At 37.9% G+C, this 18,841-nt stretch overlaps 1 protein-coding gene across 1 annotated transcript in view; it reads right to left on the bottom strand.

The window, feature by feature from the left end:
• ACTR3 (actin related protein 3) overlaps positions 1-18,841 on the bottom strand; it is a 74,686-nt gene that overhangs the window by 49,651 nt on the left and 6,194 nt on the right. The gene's annotated exons all lie outside the window — the stretch shown is intronic.

The following is an 18,841-nucleotide window of genomic DNA, read 5'->3' as shown; positions in this document are numbered from 1 at the left end:
ATAACAATCAAACCGGAAACTATTAAAATATGCTAAGTTTATACTATGGAACATTATGCAGCTACAAAACACAGACTGAGGAAGCTCTTAGTATAGCCATATGAAACAATTTCCAAAATGTATTACTAATTGAACAAAGATACAGAACAATGTATCAAGTATGGTATATCTGTATAAAAGTAATGGGGAGGAGTAAAAACATATAAAATATTTTGTATAGGCACAAGGTAGCTCTAGAAGACTATACCAGAATAATTTTGGTTATCTCCAAAAAAGGGAACTGGGGAGGTGATGAACAGAAATGAGAGGGAGATTTTTTTCATTGTACATCATTTCATACCAAATTAAATAAATATAATATTTAATATTTTGTCACAGCAGATTTGGCCTATATTCTTCTAACAAAATAACAACAACATAAATAAGGATCAGAAATTATAAAAGCTGAGCTCTGACAAGCAGTATGTGGGGGCTACTTAGGAGATAGCTGAACACTTTTTAGCTATGTGGGAAAAGCTATTAACTATAAGCAGGCTTTAAAGAGAATGTAACATTTTATTTTATTCCATATTCAAACTCACTGCTAAACAGCAGACAGGTAATTGCTGTGACATTCTTCGACTCTTAACATCTGCAGAATCTTTTTTTCTAAGATAAAATGAAAAAAAAAAAAAAAAAAAAAAAAACCTATTGGGCTACTGAGGGCCGGACATGGTGGCTCACACCTGTAATACTAGCACTTTGGGAGGCTGAGGTGGGTGGATCACCTGAGGTCAGGAGTTCGAGACCAGCCTGGCCAACATGGTGAAACACCCTCGCTACTAAAACTATAGAAATTAGGCTGTGAGCAGTGGCTCGTGCCTGTAATCCCGGCACTTTGGGAGGCTGAGGCAGGTGGATTACTTGAGGACACGAGTCCAAGACCAGCCTGACCAACATGATTAAACCCCCAACTCTACTAAAAATATAAAATTAGCCAGGCGTGGCGGTGGACACCTGTAATCCCAGCTACTTGGGAGGCTAAGGGAAGAGAATCGCTTGAACTTAGGAGGTGGAGGTTGCAGTGAGCCGAGATCACACCACTGCACTCCAGCCTGGGAGACACAGTGAGACTCTGTCTCAAAAAATAAACAAATAAATAAATAATATCTTTGGGGAATATTTTAGCCTCTAAAGCAAGTTCAAGAACTGAGTGCGCCAAGGCCGAGGAGAGACGATCACTTGAGATAAGCAGTTCGAGACCAGCCTGACCAACATGGGAAACCCCATCTCTATTAAAATACAAGAATTAGCAGGGCGTGGTGGCAGGCGCCTGTAATCCCAGCTACTCAGGAAGGTGAGGCAGGAGAATTGCTTGAACCCGTGAGACGGAGGTTTCAGTGAGCGAAGATCATGCCACTGTATTCCAGCCTGCATGATTGAGCAAGACTTTGTCTCAAAAAAAAAAGTGTGCCAAATAGATTAAATCATTAAAAATAAGGGGAAACCATAATCTGTTTCAAAAAAAAAAAAAAAAGTGATACTGGTTTACTGACTAACCTCTTCAACAGTTCCACACTGTCCATGTTTTTTTAAAAAACAAAACAAAACAAAACAAAAATTTCCTTGTAAGGTACAAAAAAAAGTCCATTTATTATTTGGCCTCTGACCTCTCCCAGCTGCCCTGACACCACATTAAACTCCTTAACCATAAAAACAGCTGACAATTTCTCAACACTCCAACCCATTTCATGCCACCAAGCCACTATTAACACTGCTCCTACTATGTTAGGTGCTCTCCTTCCGATCCAGTATAGTTTAATACCTTACCAGTGGACAAATGGAACTGACTAGTATACTATATGAAAATAAAAACTTGTTTAATACAAGGCAATCTAAACTGTTGAACTAAAACACTCTATCTAAAAGCCTACTACCATCTGACCAATACTTAGTGAATTATTAACACCTAACTATTCCTTGGTCTGATCCCATATATTAATCTCTCTACTTTTATTTGTTACCACTGCAATTCAAGTTGCTATATCCAACAATACCCTAAAACAGGACAAAACAGTATTTTCAATTCTAGAACTCCTACAAAGGACAAGAGAATAATATACCTAAAAACCAATGCTCAAATTGTTTTTTCCTCTGCTTTCACACCACCACCACAACAATCAACACAGAAGACTTCCGTGACCAAATGTGTAGAGGGTTTCTCCCAACATCAAATGTGTGGAGGGTCTCTCCCAACAACAAAAAAGCAATCAGTTCTTCAGTGGACACCAGCTGGGTGTTCTGTAATTCAATTCCCATACTATCTACCTGGAGATAGCATCAGAATCCACAGGTTGAAGGTTCAGTCCCCAAGACTGCCCCCCTTCTTCAGACACCAGTCACAAGCCCCAGCCTCTGGAACTTCTGACTCACCAGCTTGAAGATGAACTCTTTGAGTTCAATTAATTTGCTAAAGTGGCTCAAAAAATTCAGAGAAACACATTAGCTGGTTTATTATAAACAATATTACAAAGCATACAGATAAAGACACACACAGGGTGAGGTGTGTGGGAAGAGACGTGGACGTTCCATACCCTCTCAAGCGTACCACCCTCCCAGAACCTCCACGTGTTCAGCTATCTGAAAGCTCTCCAAATCCTGTCCTTTGGGGTTTTTATAGAGCCTTCAGTGCAGACAGGATTGATTAAACCATTGCTGATCAACTTAACCTTCAGCCCCAGTGGTTGGAGGGTGGGGCTGGAAGTCCCAACTCACTAATCATGCCTCGGTCTTTCAAGTGACCAGCTCCATCTTGAAGTTACCTAGGGGCTGCCAGCCAACAGTCATCCCATCAGCACTCAAAGAGACATCACTTTGGAGTTTCTAAGAATTTTAGGAGTTGTATGTCTGAAAATGGGGTTGAAGACCAAATATGTATTTCCCAATTTCAAACGGCCTAACTCAAAAATCTTCCAATGATGCTCTATTGCCTACAACATTAAGTACAAGCTTGTTTCCATTTCTGTAAAATTATTCATTGTAAAATTGTTCCTAAAGGTCCATCCACATGAACAATTATATCATTCTCTGATTCCTGCAGCTGAATATTAAAGTTCTCCATAATCATTTCCAATTTTTGTAAGCATCTGCTATCACTTGCTTACATAAACCCAGTTCTAAGCTTACTACACCTGCTACTCTTTTTTCCCCTGTATCTTGTCCATTCCCCCCCACCCCCCACATTATCTAACCTCACACTGCACCTGCTGGAAAAAAGAAAAAAAAAGCTTTTATCACAACTTAAAACTTCTCCAGGAAGTCTTTCTTGATCATTTTAACTATCAGGCATCCTTTCTTTCAATTACTCTTCATTTCAACTACAAGTCACACATATTTTTATGTGTGTAAATATCATCTCCTAAATACAACAGTCATATTTGAAGTACAGACCACATTGCAGTAGAAATTTCCTTAACAAACATTCATTTAACCAGCTTACCAGACTGATCAAGACCCCATTCCTGGCCAAAATTGAATTTCCTAGGCTGAGTATATTCATCAATGAATTACTTTCATAATAAACACCAAAAGGATCGAATGAACCTAATACAAAACAGTCAATACATAATCAAAACAAATATGCTATTCCCAAAACACAAAAATAAATGTACATGGTATCCAACTGTATGGATATACCATAATTTACTTAATTACCTCTAATGCATTTTAAATGCCACAACAAAATAATCCACTACATTTTGGGGAGCAGCAACTCATGTTCTACTACCTTAGATTTAAATTTTTAATATACCAAAAGAACTAAATCATGTAAAGTCTGTCTACATTAGTTATGCAGACTGCTAAATTACAGCATTTGATAATAATCAAAGACAACAGTATTTTCACCAATTCTTAAAAAATATGAGGGGAAATATCACAGTTTACTTAACTTTATAAATTGCTTAGACTCCAAAAACTAATTTGGTTCCTGGCTCAAAAAAAAATGTGGTACAGGATACAATCTAAAAAAATAAAGTATCTCCTAAACTTTTAAAAAAGGTTTGAAGGCTCAACCTTCAAAAACTCACATTTTCTCCATCAGGGAGGAAAGTGCTGAATGACAAAAAACATCACTCTTTAAAACCACCTGCCTTATATTATTAGCAAACTTTAAAAATTAAGATTTGAAACTAAAAAAAAAAAAACCACAAGTCAAAGTTCAGAGAATACGCATACAGAAAATACACTGCAATAATTTTAAAAACAAGAATAGAACCGTAGAAATCTCAGACTAAAAAAATACTTTTTAACACTCATACAAAAATATTTTAATGCTCATATATGAGATAAGAAACATTTAAGGACAGGAAGAGATTAAAAAGTTGAGTCCAAAAAGACCTGAAGGAAATGCTGAACTGAGTTAAAAGGATACAATGGGACAAAGTATATCCCCAACCATTTTCAAATCAACACAAGTAAAATACAGTAGTATTGGAGGAGCACAGTCAAGTAAACTGGAGGGGATTTAGATACAGCTATATAAGTTCTGCTTACAAACTTCATTTGAATTTTCTTTATAACAATAAGAAAAAAGAAAAAAATGAGAAAGTATATTAAATACTAAATTTGTTTAAAACTTCAAAATAAACCTTTTCAAATGTAAACTAGCCTCCATTAACCTACCAATTCTATTGAGTTTTACACATGAAATAACTACATATTATTAAGATATTTTTATGAACTCTAAAAATTAGTCGCCATAAAGAAGAAATTTTGTACAAGCAGATGGTAGAAGAGTTTTTCTCGCTTTTTCTTTGACTAAAAAAAAAAACTGTTGGCTAACAATTAATTGGCATTTGACATATGAACTTTTAAAATTATAATTTAAGGATGTAATCACTATGTTTAAGTTCAAGGTTCTTGTTTTTTGTTTTGTTTTCTTTTTTTTGAGACAGAGTTTTGCTCTTGTTGCCCAGGCTGGAGTGCAATGGTGAGATCTCCGCTCAGCGCAACCTCCACCTCCCAGGTTCAAGCGATTTTCCTGCCTTAGCCTCCCAAGTAGCTGGGATTACAGGCATGAGCCACCACGCCTGGTCAATTTTGTACTTTCAGTAGAGATAGGGTTTCTCCATGTTGGTCAGGCTGGTCTCCAACTCCCGACCTCAAGTGAGCGGCTGGCCTCAGCCTCCCAAAGTGGTGGGATTACAGGTGTCAGCCACCACGCCTGGCCACAACCCGCTTTTAACCTTACTTTTCCAAAATAAATTTTTGCTTTGAATTTATAAATCCTACCAGTGTAATTTATTTTTCCATAGCCCTTGCAATTTTCTGTAAAGTTTTCCTGGATATTCAAAAAGGTCATTTATGAGCTGGGTGTGATGGCTCACGCCTGTAGTCCCAGCACTTTGTGAGGCCAAAGCAGGAAGGTCACTTGAGGACAAGAGATGAACACCAGCCTGGGCAACAAATCGAGATCCCCATCTCTACAAAAAATTAAAAAATCAGCTGGACATAGCAGTTCATACCTGTAGTCCAGCTCACACCTAGCTACTTGGGAGGCTGGGAGAATCACTTGAGCCATGGAGGAGCTATGACTGCCCCACTGCACTCCAGTTGGGCAACAGAGCAAGACCACATCTTTAAAAAAATTATTATAAAATTACAATAAAAAATAAACAAAAAAGTAATTCATAAAAGCAGCTTCTCCCCTGCTCTAAGTCACTTTTGGCAAAAACTCTTTTTTGGACAGCTAGTAAGCAATCTGATCTCATTCCCTCCTAATAAGCTTTAAAAATAGGTTTAAATGGCTTCGTTTTTTTCCTTAACTTTGCCATCTGGATAACTGCATTTAGTATAGCATTCAGACTTGCGACAAACTTTCATATCTGAAAGCTATTTACCCAAATCGATCCACAGATTCAGGCAATTACCATCAAAATCCTAATAACATTTTTGCAGAAATAGAAAAATCCATCCTAAAATTCATATGACTCTCAAAGGATCCTGAATAGTCAAAATAATCTTGAAAAAGAACAAAGTTGGAGATCTCACATTTTCTCATTTTAAAAGTTACTACAAAGCTATAGTGACCAAAACAGTATGGTACTGGCATAAGGACTAACAGAATAAGGAGCCCAGAAATAAACTCTCACATATATAATTAAATGATTTTTAATAAGGATGCCATAACTACTAAGATGAAAAAAGGGCAGTCTTTTGAACAAATGGTGCTGGAAAACTGGATATCCATATGCAAAAGAATGAAGTTGTACCTTTACCTTATACCATACACAAAAGTTAACTCAAAATGGACCACAGACCTAAACACAAGAGCTAAAACTATAAAACTCTTAGAAAAAAACATAACATGAAAAGCTTCATGATACTAAATTTGGCTATAATCTCTTGACTATGACACCAAAAGCACAAGTAACAAAAGAAAAAAAGAAAAACTTCATCAAAAGTAAAAACTTTTGTGTATCAAAGGACACAGTCAACACAGTGCAAAGGCAATCTACAGAATGGGAGAAAATATTTGCAAATCACTATCTGTAAGGGATTAATATCCCGAATAAAGAACAACACAACAATCAAAAACAGCCCAACTGAAAAATGAGCAAAGAACTTGTACGGACATTTCTCCAAAGAAAATATACAAATGGCCAATAAACACATGAAAAGATGTTCAACCTTACTAATAATAAAGAAAATGGGCCGGGCGCGGTGGCTCAAGCCTGTAATCCCAGCACTTTGGGAGGCCGAGACGGGCGGATCACGAGGTCAGGAGATCGAGACCATCCTGGCTAACACGGTGAAACCCCGTCTCTACTAAAAATACAAAAACTAGCCGGGCGAGGTGGCGGGCGCCTGTAGTCCCAGCTACTCGGGAGGCTGAGGCAGGAGAATGGCGTAAACCCGGGAGGCGGAGCTTGCAGTGAGCTGAGATCTGGCCACTGCACTCCAGCCTGGGCGACAGAGTGAGACTCCGCCTCAAAAAAAAAAAAAAAAATAAAAAATAAAAAAATAAAAAAAAATAAAAAAAATAAAGAAAATGGAAATCAAAACCAGAATGAAAGACCACATTACACCCATTAGGATGGCTACTATCAAAAAAAAAAAAACAGAAAATAACAAATGTTGGGGAAATGTAAAGAAATTGAAACCCTTGTGCAATGCTGGTAAGAGTTTAAAATGGTGCAGTGCTGTGGAAAACTATACGATAGTTCCTCCAAAAATTAAATACACGACCCAACAATTCCACTTCTGGGTATATACCCAAAAGAACTGAAAGCAGGAACTTGAACAGGTATTTGTACGTGCATGTTCATAGCAGCAATATCGGCAATAACCAAAAGGTGGAAGCAACCCAAGCATCCATTAACATGTGAATGGATAAACAAAATACGATATATACTTCCGATGGAGTATTATTCAGCCTTAAAAAGGAAACACATGATACGTGCTTACAACATGGATGAACCTTGAATACAGTATAAGTAAAATAAACCAATCACAAAAAGACAACTATTGTACAATTGCACTTACAGGAGGTACCTAGAAAAGTCAAATTCATAAAGACGGAAAGCGGAACGGTATTTGCCTGGGACTTTGCATTGTGGGGAGAGAATAGGAAGTTACTGTTTAATGGGTAGAGTTTCAGTTTGGGAAGATAAAAAAGTTCTGGATCACGGAGGATGGTGATGGCTAGACAATAACGTGAATGTACTTTATGCCACTAAACTGCACAATTAGAAATGGTTAAACAGTAAACTTTATGAGTATTCTATCACACACGTTTTTTTTTTTCTTTTGAGATGGAGTCTTGCTCTGCCGTCTAGGCTGGAGTCCCGTGGCGCCACCTTGGCTCACTACAACCTCTGCGTCCTGGGTTCAAGCGATTCTCCTACCTCAGCCTCCCAAGTAGCTAGGACTACAGGCATCCGCCACCACACCCAGCTAATTTTTGTATTTTTAGTAGAGACGAGGTTTCACCATGTTGGTCAGGCTGGTCTTGAATGCCTGACCTCATGACCTGCCAGCCTCAGCAGTTATGAGAAAGAAAATAATACTGGATACCTACTGCACATGTTAAAGCAGGATAAATCTAAATATATCGAATATAAGGTTTAAAAGGAAATGTGATACAGTTTATAATCCTGGAGTGCAGGAGACTTTCTAACTATAACTTAAAATCCATACACTGAAAAAGTTTATTTAAATTATGTAAAGATTAAAAACTTCTTTACAAAAACACACCTAAAGTAGCCAAAAGAAAAAATGAATAACAGAGAAAAATTATCTACACTGAGAGACAGAGATAATCTCTTCAACATATAAAGGGTACCTAGATGTTCATGACAAGGGAGGGATGGAGGAGGAAGAGAGGAAACAAAAGAAGGAAAGGTAAAAGACACTAACCATTCCCAGAGAAAGAAAAATGGTTGTTAAACAAAAGGATACTCAACTCCATGGAATTTTTTAAATGCAAATTAAAAGTGCACTGAGGTGCTTTCAAACATTACTTGTTAGAGGGAGGGCTGTATAACAACAACAAAAGTAAAAACATTACTAGTTAGAATGCAAAATGATACAGCCACTTAGGAAAACAATTTAGCAATCACTTACCATCTGACCCAGGAATTCTACCTCTAGTTAGAATCCACACAAGAAAAACAAAAACAGTTGTCCACATGATTGTGTCCATGTATGATCACAACAGAATAGTTCATAAAGACCCAAAACTGGAAGCAAAACAAATGTTTAACAAGAGAATGAATAAACAAGAGTGTTATATTCATACAAACCAAAATTACTTCACATAGGAAGAACCAGGAAAACGTAACCCATTCTCCCAGAAGACACTCAACAGAAGGCAATTCTAAGATGACCCAAATGCTGGAATTATCAGATAAAGACTTCGAATCAACAATGAGTATTAACATAGACTTGCAATTGATAATAAGGGAAATATCACCAGATAAACGAAAATAAAGGCCGAGAAGTAGAAATTATTCATTCTGAAAACAGGGTGGGAAAAAAAACAAAGAAAAAGAAAATAACAGAGCTTCAGGGACTTATCAAGGACAATATCAAAAAGGTGACACACACGGCCAGGCGCAGTGGCTCACACCTGTAATCCCAGCACTTTGGGAGGCCCAGGCAGACAGATCATGAGGTCAGGAGATCGAGAATATCCTGGCTAACAGAGAAACTCCATCTCTACTAAAAATAGAGTAACAAAATTGAACGGGCGCAGTGGCAGGTGCCTGTGGTCCCAGCTACTCGGGAGGCTGAGGTGGGAGAATGGCGTGAACCCAGGAGGCGAAACTTGCAGTGAGCTGAGATTGAGCCACTGCACTCCAGTCTGGGCAACAGAGCAAGACTCCGTCTCAAAAAAAAAAAAAAAAGGAAAGAAAAAGTGACATACTGAAGTCCCAGAAGGAGAAGAGGGTGTAGTAAAAATATTTTTTAAAAGAAATAGCGGCAGGCCAGACGGGGTGGCTCACGCCTGTAATCCCCGCACTTAGGGAGGCCGAGGCAGGCGGATCACTTGAGGCCAGGAGTTCAGGACGAGCATTGCCAGCACGGCGAAACCTCACCTCTACTAAAAATAAATTATGGGAGACTGAGGCAGGAGAATCGCTTGAACCCAGGAGGTGGAGGTTTCAGTGAGCCGAGATCACGCTACTGCACTCCAGCCTGGCAACAGAGGGAGACTCCATCTCAAAAACAAACAAACAAAAAAATTAGCCAAGCATGGTGGTGCAAGCCTGTAATCCCAGCTACTCAGGAAGTTGAGGCACAAGAATCACTGAACCTGGGAGACAGAGGTTGCAGTGGGACAAGACTGTGCCACTGTACTCCAGCCTGGGCGACAGAGTGAGACTCAGTCTTAGAAACAAACAAAAAGAAATAGTAGCCAAAAATTTTCCCAATTTAGTGAAAGAAATTTAGAGATTTAAGAGACTCAAGAACACCCAAGCAGAATAAATATAAAGAAAACCACACTTAGGCACAAAGTCAAACTACTGAAAATCAAAGATAAGGAAAACAATGTATTCATATATGGGGATCTAAAATAGAATCTGAGAAATAAGTAGAATGGCAGTTGCCACGTATTGAGAGATGGAGGAATTGGAGAGATGTTGATCAATGTGTACAAGTTTCCAGTTATAAGATGAATAAGTACTAGAGATCTAAGCTATAGCATAGTAACTACGGTTAATAATATACAGTATTTTACAGTTAAAATTTGCCTAAAGGAGATCTTAAGTGTTATCACACAAAAAAGATAACAAATACATTAATTAGCTTGACTGTAAGACTCATGACACAAGGTTTCCTTATATCAAAACATCACGTTGTGGCCAGGAGCAGTGGCTCATGCCTGTAATCCCAGCACTTTGGGAGGTCCAGGCGGGTGACCACCTGAGGTCAGGAGTTTGAGGCCACCCTGGCCAACATGGCAAAACTCCATCTCTACTAAAAATATAAAAACTAGCCAGGCATGGTGATGAGCACCCATAATTTCAGCTACTCAGGAGGCTGAGGCAGGAGAATCGCTTGAACCCAGGAGAAAGAGGTTGCAGTGAGCCAAGATCACGTCACTGCACTTCAGCCTGGGTGACAGAGCGGGACTCTGTCTCCAAAAAGAAAAAAAAAACTAAACCAAAAATGTTTCTTTGTGACTTAGAGAAGCAAGTTAAATACAAAGAAAAGCTCTTACTATGGCAGCAATGAAAAAAATCTACAATGCTGATTTTGGCTGGGAAAGGGAGGTGGTAAGGGACTTGAAAAATGACTTGCTTAGAGAAAGGAATACAGAGAAAAGAATTCAAAAGCACTTTTGAAGCTATCAAAGCCTTGATGACTAGAAGAATAACAGTAGAAATATAAGAAGGCTAGGTGAGAGAGGAGGCTGGACTGGCAGAAATCAATAGCAAAAGAAAGATGAGTTTTATACAAAAAAAAAAAAAAAAAGGTGAGTCTGTCACAGCAGTAATTCCCTCTGAGGAAAGGGGAAGTGGATTTGGGGACAGTCACCAATAATGCTGTTTTATTCCTTAAAACAATGAATTCAGGTATCTGTTATATTATTGACTGTACTTACCTAAAAGAAAAGAAATCCATTAAAAGAAAGAACCTTTTTCAGTAGTAAAACAATTTATGCCTGTATTGTAAGAGCATTAACATCCCTTGCCTTGGATATTATTTTTAATTTTAAAAATTTCAAATGCTTGTACATTAAAAGCACGTACAATTATACTCTCTTGTTAGGGGTTAATATAGTGGTGACTTTGAAGCCAATGTTCCATTATAATTCTGAAAACTATAGGGCCCTTAAGAATGATGCTAAATCTACTCTGCCTGTGCCTCTATATATGGAACAAGTTTTAACTTTCAACAGTTCAACAAATGAAATGATATAACAAAATAAATATAAGACCCCAGAACTTAAGGATAGAAGAGACTTTAAGGATCTAGCACAACTCTTTCCAAAACCTTAATACTGACAACCACTAAAGTTCAAATAATTCTATCCTAATATGAATGACTTGCTTATACCCTTACCATATCATAAAAATAAAGTACATCTTACATAATTTTATGTAAGATATCATTACCAAATAAATCCCAAATGAAAATAGAGGTTTACAAATTGATCCCAATGCCTACTCCCATAATATCTCAATTCTCAACTTAGTTTTCGTCATACAATACCAAAGCTCAAAAAGGTAATTTGGTGTTAGAAACTCTGCTGTTGTTGTTGCTGTTGTTGTGACGGAGTTTTGCTCTTATCGCCCAGGCGGAAGTACAATGGCGCGATCTTGGCCCACCACAACCTCCGCCTCCTGGGTTCAAGCGATTCTCCTGCCTCAGCCTCCCGAGTAGCTGGGATTACAGGCATGTGCCACCACGCCCAGCTAATTTTGTGTTTACTTTTAGTAAAGATGGAGTTTCTCCATGTTGGTCAGGCTGGTCTCAAACTCCTGACCTCAGGTGATCCACCGGCCTCGGCCTCCCAAAGTGCTGGGATTAAGGCGTGAGCCACTGTGCCCAGCCAGAAACTTTTAAAATAAGAATGTAGTGGCTAGTTCACAGGGAAATTTGTCAAGTAGAGTAAGACAATATTAGCTATAAAGATAAACAGCAATGGTTTAAAAAACTTTTCCAGGCCGGGCGCGGTGGCTCAAGCCTGTAATCCCAGCACTTTGGGAGGCCGAGGCGGGCAGATCACAGGGTCAGGAGATCGAGACCATCCTGGCTAACACGGTGAAACCCCGTCTCTACTAAAAAGTACAAAAAACTAGCCGGGCGAGGTGGCGGGCGCCTGTAGTCCCAGCTACTCAGGAGGCTGAGGCAGGAGAATGGCGTGAACCCGGGAGGCGGAGATTGCATTGAGCTGAGATCTGGCCACTGCACTCCAGCGTGGGCGACAAAGCGAGACTCGTCTCAAAAAAAAAAAAAAAAAAAAACTTTTCCAATTCCCTCCAATATTTTTCTCACTACATGCAAGTCAATGTTTAACCTGACACAAAAATACTGATGGACTGTTGAGTGGAAGAACCTGGACGCCTACACTGTGTCAACAGAAACATTCTCCTGGTCCCTTTAAGCCTAAACCTTAAAATCTTAACTTGCTTTTCACTAGTGGGGAGAAAAGAACATGAACCTTGAAATTAAAAAGACACGAGTGAATGCTTCTTCCACCATTTACTAGCCTGTGATCCTGTGATCATAGACTATTCCTAATGCATAGGGAATAAAACTAAATTCAGAGGTTGTCATAAGGATTAAAGGACCTAACAGTGAATAGAAATCACTAAGTATTTGGTAAACATTTCCCTCCCAAGATGATTTTCCTTTATCCACAGGCCTTCCTTTATCCCTTTACCCATTCCTTTAATTTTGCTTTCAAAGATCCATGTCTTCCCAATCCCTTTGCTACACGTCCAACTATCCCCACTGAAGACAACTACAGCAGTCAGCAGTTGCCCCATGAAAGAAATCAGTCACAAAAAGCCACAGATTTTATGATTCCATTTACATGAAATGGCCAAACGAGGCAAATCTATAAAGACAGAAAGTAAATTAGTGTTTGCCAAGGGTTGAGGGTAGAGGCAATGAGAATGACTGCCACTCGGTGTGGGGATTTTTGGGGTCATGAAAATGTTCTAAATTGACTAGATTCCAGTAAGTAGCATCCAGGCATTAAAAAATAAAATAAAATTAACTGGAAATGGTTGCACAACCTTGTGACTATACTAAAAACTACTCAATTACATACTTTAAAAGAGTAAACTTTATGGTATGTGAATTATAACTCAATAAAGCTGTTAAAAATAGAATAAAATGGCCAGGCACGGTGGCTCACGCCTGTAATCCCAGCACTTTGGGAGGCTGAGGCGGGTGGATCACGAGGTCAGGAGATCAAGACCATCCTGGCTAACATGGTGAAACCCTATCTCTACTAAAAAAAAAAGAATACAAAAAAATTAGCCGGGCGTGGTGGCAGGCACCTGTAGTCCCAGCTGCTGGGGAGGCTGAGGCAGGAGAATGGCATGAACCTGGGAGGCAGAGCTTGCAGTGAGCCAAGATTGCGTCACTGCACTCCAGCCTGGGAGACAGAGTGAGACTCCGTCTCAATAAATAAATGAATAAAATAAAATAAAATAAAATAAAATAAAATACCAGACCCAGACTAATACTGCATAAATTTACCTTTTATCATTCTTTTGCTTAATGATCTACACAATCTACTACTGCCTATCAAATAAATTGCAAACCATTCTGCCCCATTTAAAATCCTTCTGAAATAAGGCAAGATGAGTAAATAAACTACTTGCTGTCCCACAGCTCCCAATAGAAATATCTGAATTCCAGGTAGGGCAATTTCCTAACTGACCCATCACCCAAATACTTTGAAACTCCTTCACGTCTTCCCTTCATCAGTAAAATATTTACTGGGAATTATTAAATACCATGCAGGAGGCTATCACTTGAATAGAGAATGAATGAAAAAGAAATAAACCCTGCCATTATGGAGCTTTCAATTTAGCTCACATCCTAGATTGTTGAAGTCCTCCTTCCCATATATCGATCACATCCTATTTAGGTCCTTCCCAGATCTGATCAAGTTCGGCTTCTTCATAAATCATCCTCCAAATACTACAGCCCTTATTAATCTCTCCAAATAATTAAATGCTAATAAGCCATCCATAACTATTTCACACATATTAGTTTCATCTTTGAAAGTAAACTGCAAACCTCAAGTATAAAATCATGCCTTAGTTTTCTTGTATATACCATGGCGTTCAGCATAGAACTGAGATTGAAATAAATACTTCATTACTTTCTTAAGTTCTTCTATTTTTTTTTTTTTTACTTTCATTTGTGTTTTGTGCAGTCATTAATGAGCACACAATACACAATGAGTAAAATATAGTAAGTAACGCATCAGTGGAGATTATTCATTTTCAAATTGCAGCTTCAGAAATATGTATGCCTTTCTTTTGAAGATATATGTAATTAGGCATCATTTCCTTGAGCTGTCCTGAATTTGTCAGCAATTACCAGTCCTTGCAATACGCAAATAAGCAGTAAGTAAATCCATATTTCACTTTAATGTGTTATAGGTTAATCACATCAGTGAACTGGTCACTAAGACCTCCCTGTATGTTTCATATTTGTACTAAAAATTAGTAGCCCTGGGTTTAAGTATGTATAAAATGAACACTCTTAAAAACTGGACTAATAATTGGACTACTCTCCTTGGATGTATCTCAGTTAGGGAACAGTAGAGCTGTGAGCTCTGGAATGAGACTATGCCAGGGCTAAAATTCTAAATCTACCACTTAACTATATCGTCAGTTTACTCATCTTTGAAATGGGATTTAGATAACAGTAACTACCTCATAAGGCTTCTGAAAAGGTAATAACATAAAAAACAAAACATGTAAAGGGCCTTGAAATGGCTGACTGGCACACATCCCATTTAACACATCTTTAATAACTAAAATCCAAAGATATAAATCTCTGAAACCATAAAAAAATTTTTTTTTAAAAACAGCATTCATTTTATGAATGTCATCTGTCCTGGCACCTACAGAGTACAACTTAAAAAAAGTGTCTAAACTTGGTTTAAAACATTATTATTGGGAAACATAAAATTAGTTTCTCATGTGTGCCATACAGTATGCCTCTGCATTACAACGTAACACTGAAGAATTCTGATGCAGGCCTCAACTAAAACTACTTTAACTATAAATAAAATACATTCTGTTATTCCAACTACTTAATTTCAACTACTGTAACTCATAAATGTGAACTCACAAGAAAATTTAAGAGAATTCAACAATACTATCAATTAATAATTAGGAACACTCCCAAAAGACATTTCTCAACTCTGAGCCTGTTTCATTTGTAAATGAAGAGTGGATTAAATTATCTCTCAAAATCCCTTTTCAGCTCTATAATTCGGCGTGAGTCATTAGGCATTTCCCTTAATTTACTAAAGCAAGTTTCACAAATACACATTAAATGCTATATTTGTACCCCTGAGTAACTGAATTTTAAAAATGCTTATAGCAGAAGAAAAACACACTAGATTTAATTAAAATAATCTCTATAACTACGCAAACACTTGTGTCCCGTTATACACTAATACTAAAAACATGGTTTACACGTTTAAAGTAGACTAAGCCAACCCTAAACTACAAGGTCTTTTGCACCCTAATTCTCTTTCTAGGACTTTTATCCTCCTCATTGTAACCTCTCCTTTCCACTAAATACTGAAAAGCATCAAAACCCTTCCCAAGAGTATCGCATTTTCACAAATGACATGAAGTCCTAAAGCAAGGACAAAATGTTTAAAAACAAAATGTTTAGGTAGTGTCCTTGGGCAGGAGGAAAAGATGGCATATTCAGTATCTGAATAGATGAATATCTTTCTCAGGTGTATTAGGGTTAGGGAGCAGAAGGAAAGCTAAAAGAATACATCTGGCCGAGGTGGGCAGATCACTCGGGCTCAGGAGTTCAAGATCAGCCTGGCCAATATGGTGAAACCCCATCTCTACTAAAAATACAAAAATTAGCCAGGCATCGTGGCAGGTGCCTGTAATTCCAGCTACTCGGGATACTGAGGCAAAAGAATAGCCTGAACCCAGGAGACGGAGGTTTCAGTGAGCCAAGATCACACCACCACATTCTAGCCTGGGCAACAGAGTGACACTCTGCCTCAATTAAAAAAAAAAAAAAGAATACATCTGGCTAAACAAATTCATGCTATTCCTTTCCTGGTTCCAAGGAGTATGCAAGAATGACTTGAGTTTAAATCAACAGTTTGGAAAGAATTTTGAAAATTCTGAAACAAAATTATTATTAAAATTCTGCAAAATCGTCTTTAAAAAAACTAGAATTTTTTTTTTTGCTCTATTAGTCAATTATGTAAGTTATGTAGTTTCCTGATATAAAGGCCCACATAGTTATAAAACCAGCACACAAACTAATATTAGTAACTATCCTATTTTAAAGAACGAAATTTAAAACAATCCAATAACATCGCCTTATCTCCTATCTAATAATTCATAAATGATGTGTTTGGTAAGCTACAGCACACATTTTTGTAGCGCTATTATTATTTAATCGCTTTGCTCTTGCTTCTTTATGCTACTGCCTATCACTGATTATGGCTGCGTCATTAAAAAGGCTACATGTCTAATAGAATTACAAGGGAGCATTCAAATGCTTTTAATGGTGGAATTTTGTTTCAGGAAACACATGTTGCTACATTTTAACCATTCCAAACTTCTGCTCCTAGTCCAATCCTTTAACTGTTTCCACAAGTTGGGGGAGGAGGAGCACGCTGGACAAGGGAAATTTAGCTAGAGCTGAACTCTCCACCTGATGAAGGATTTTGCCTCTCAGAAAATGGAATGAGATAGGTAGAGATTGACTGTCAGCATAGTGATCAATCACCACGAGCCGATCAGTCACTGTGATGCTCAAGAAGCTAGATCACATATCCACAGTTTTTTAAAGAAGGGAAACTGATACTCAATCTTTCTGTTCTTTTCTCTCTGAATGCTCTCATTTGATTAACTTCAGTTAACAAATTATGATTCCCAAATATCCACCTTCATTCTCAAAGCTCCTGTATTTTTAATTTCCTCTAGAATGTTTCCAATTATAAATCATCATTCCAAATTCAACAACAAATTCCAATTTTACTCAGCTTCTTAAAACTAACTCCCTTATTGTCCCAATCCCTCAGGCTTATAATCTTGAAATATTCATTGATGCCTATTTACAATCCACTGGAATCAACTGCGAAGTCCTAGCTATACCTCCTTCAATCTCTCAAATCAGCAAAAACATTTTGACTGTGCGGAGAACTGTGTGTGGTAGGTAGGCCAAAGCCTGCAGGAGATAAGAAAATAAGCATAGCACACTGTATTCCTTTAAAGAACTTAAACTCAAAAAAAAAAAAAAAAGAAAACCACCTGATTAGTACAATTAAAATATACTGTGCTCTTACTGTGTGCCAGGCACCATACCGAACCACTTTCATGCATTATCAAAAAAAAAAACAAAAAACAAAAAAAAAACTGGGCGTAGTGGCTTCCTCCTGTAATCTAAACACTTTGAGAAGCCAAGGCAAGAGGATTACTTGTGCCTAGAAGTCTGAGACCAGCCTGAGGCAACACAGTGAGACCCCATCTCAACAAAAAATTTTTAAAAGTAGCCGCACATGGTGGCATGTGCCCGTAGTCCCAGCTCCTCGGGGGACTGAGGTAGGAAGACAGCTTGAACGTAGTAGTTTAAGGATGCAGTGAGCCATGATCTTGCCACTGAACTCCAGTTTGGGCAAGAGACCCCGTCTCAAAATCAAACAAAAAAAACCTATACGGTATACACTATCATCTCTAAATTATAGATGGGAAGAAGTATGACCTGCAGAGGTTGAAGTATATAAAGTCATACAGCTATTAAGTGATAGAGCTTGAACTCAAAAACAGATGACTACAAAGCCTTTGCTATCCATAAATAAAATAACACAAAATATAACTGCCAGAAGAAACGTAAAAAGAAAAGAAAAAAACAATCTTTTTCTAACTTATCTCTTCTGCTCCATCTCCACTGCCAATACTAGGTTTCAGAATTTCTGCAAAGTTGGCCCTTGAATGGGCTGCTGAAGAATCATCTAGGAAGCCTATGTAAATGAATATTCACAGTCCAACCCTTGAGATTCTGAGTCACTGGGTATGGAGTGTTTCTGATGTGCAGTTTTTTTAAAAACCATACTCCTAATTCTTCATTCATCCACACAACAAAGATTTGAATTCCTACTATCCACCAAGCCATGTCAAAGGTTTATCTTCCACAGAAGGAAGATCTAGTGTAGAGGCTCTGCCACACTTACTTGCTACAGTATCTTGGGTAAGTAGCTTAACCTCTCTTAAGTCTAAATTTTCTAGCCTATAAAACAAAGATAGTATTTTTCAGGTTGTTGTGAAAGTTAAGATAATATAAAGTTGAGATAATACAAAGCATTTAGCACAGGGCCTGACATACAATTATTGATAAATGCTAGCTATTATTATTTCCTGAGAAACACAACCTAGAGAGTAATTTTTTCTAGAGATTAAATTTAAGCAAAGTAACAAGGAATTAGTCTAGGCATTCACACATCCGGGCGGGGGGTGGAGAGGGAATCTAAACCAGATAAGATGATTACACAGAGGGGCTTCTCTAATTAGGTGAATCAAATTCATAAGGCTGGGAATTTTTTTCTTTTTGTAAGATTTCTTTAAACAGAAATAGACTTAACTTTACTAACAAAAATGAAGCAACACATAAAGTT

The sequence above is a fragment of the Rhinopithecus roxellana genome, chromosome 14 (assembly GCF_007565055.1).
Source record: "Rhinopithecus roxellana isolate Shanxi Qingling chromosome 14, ASM756505v1, whole genome shotgun sequence".
NCBI lineage: Eukaryota > Metazoa > Chordata > Mammalia > Primates > Cercopithecidae > Rhinopithecus > Rhinopithecus roxellana.
This window is presented reverse-complemented; position numbering and strand designations above follow the sequence as displayed.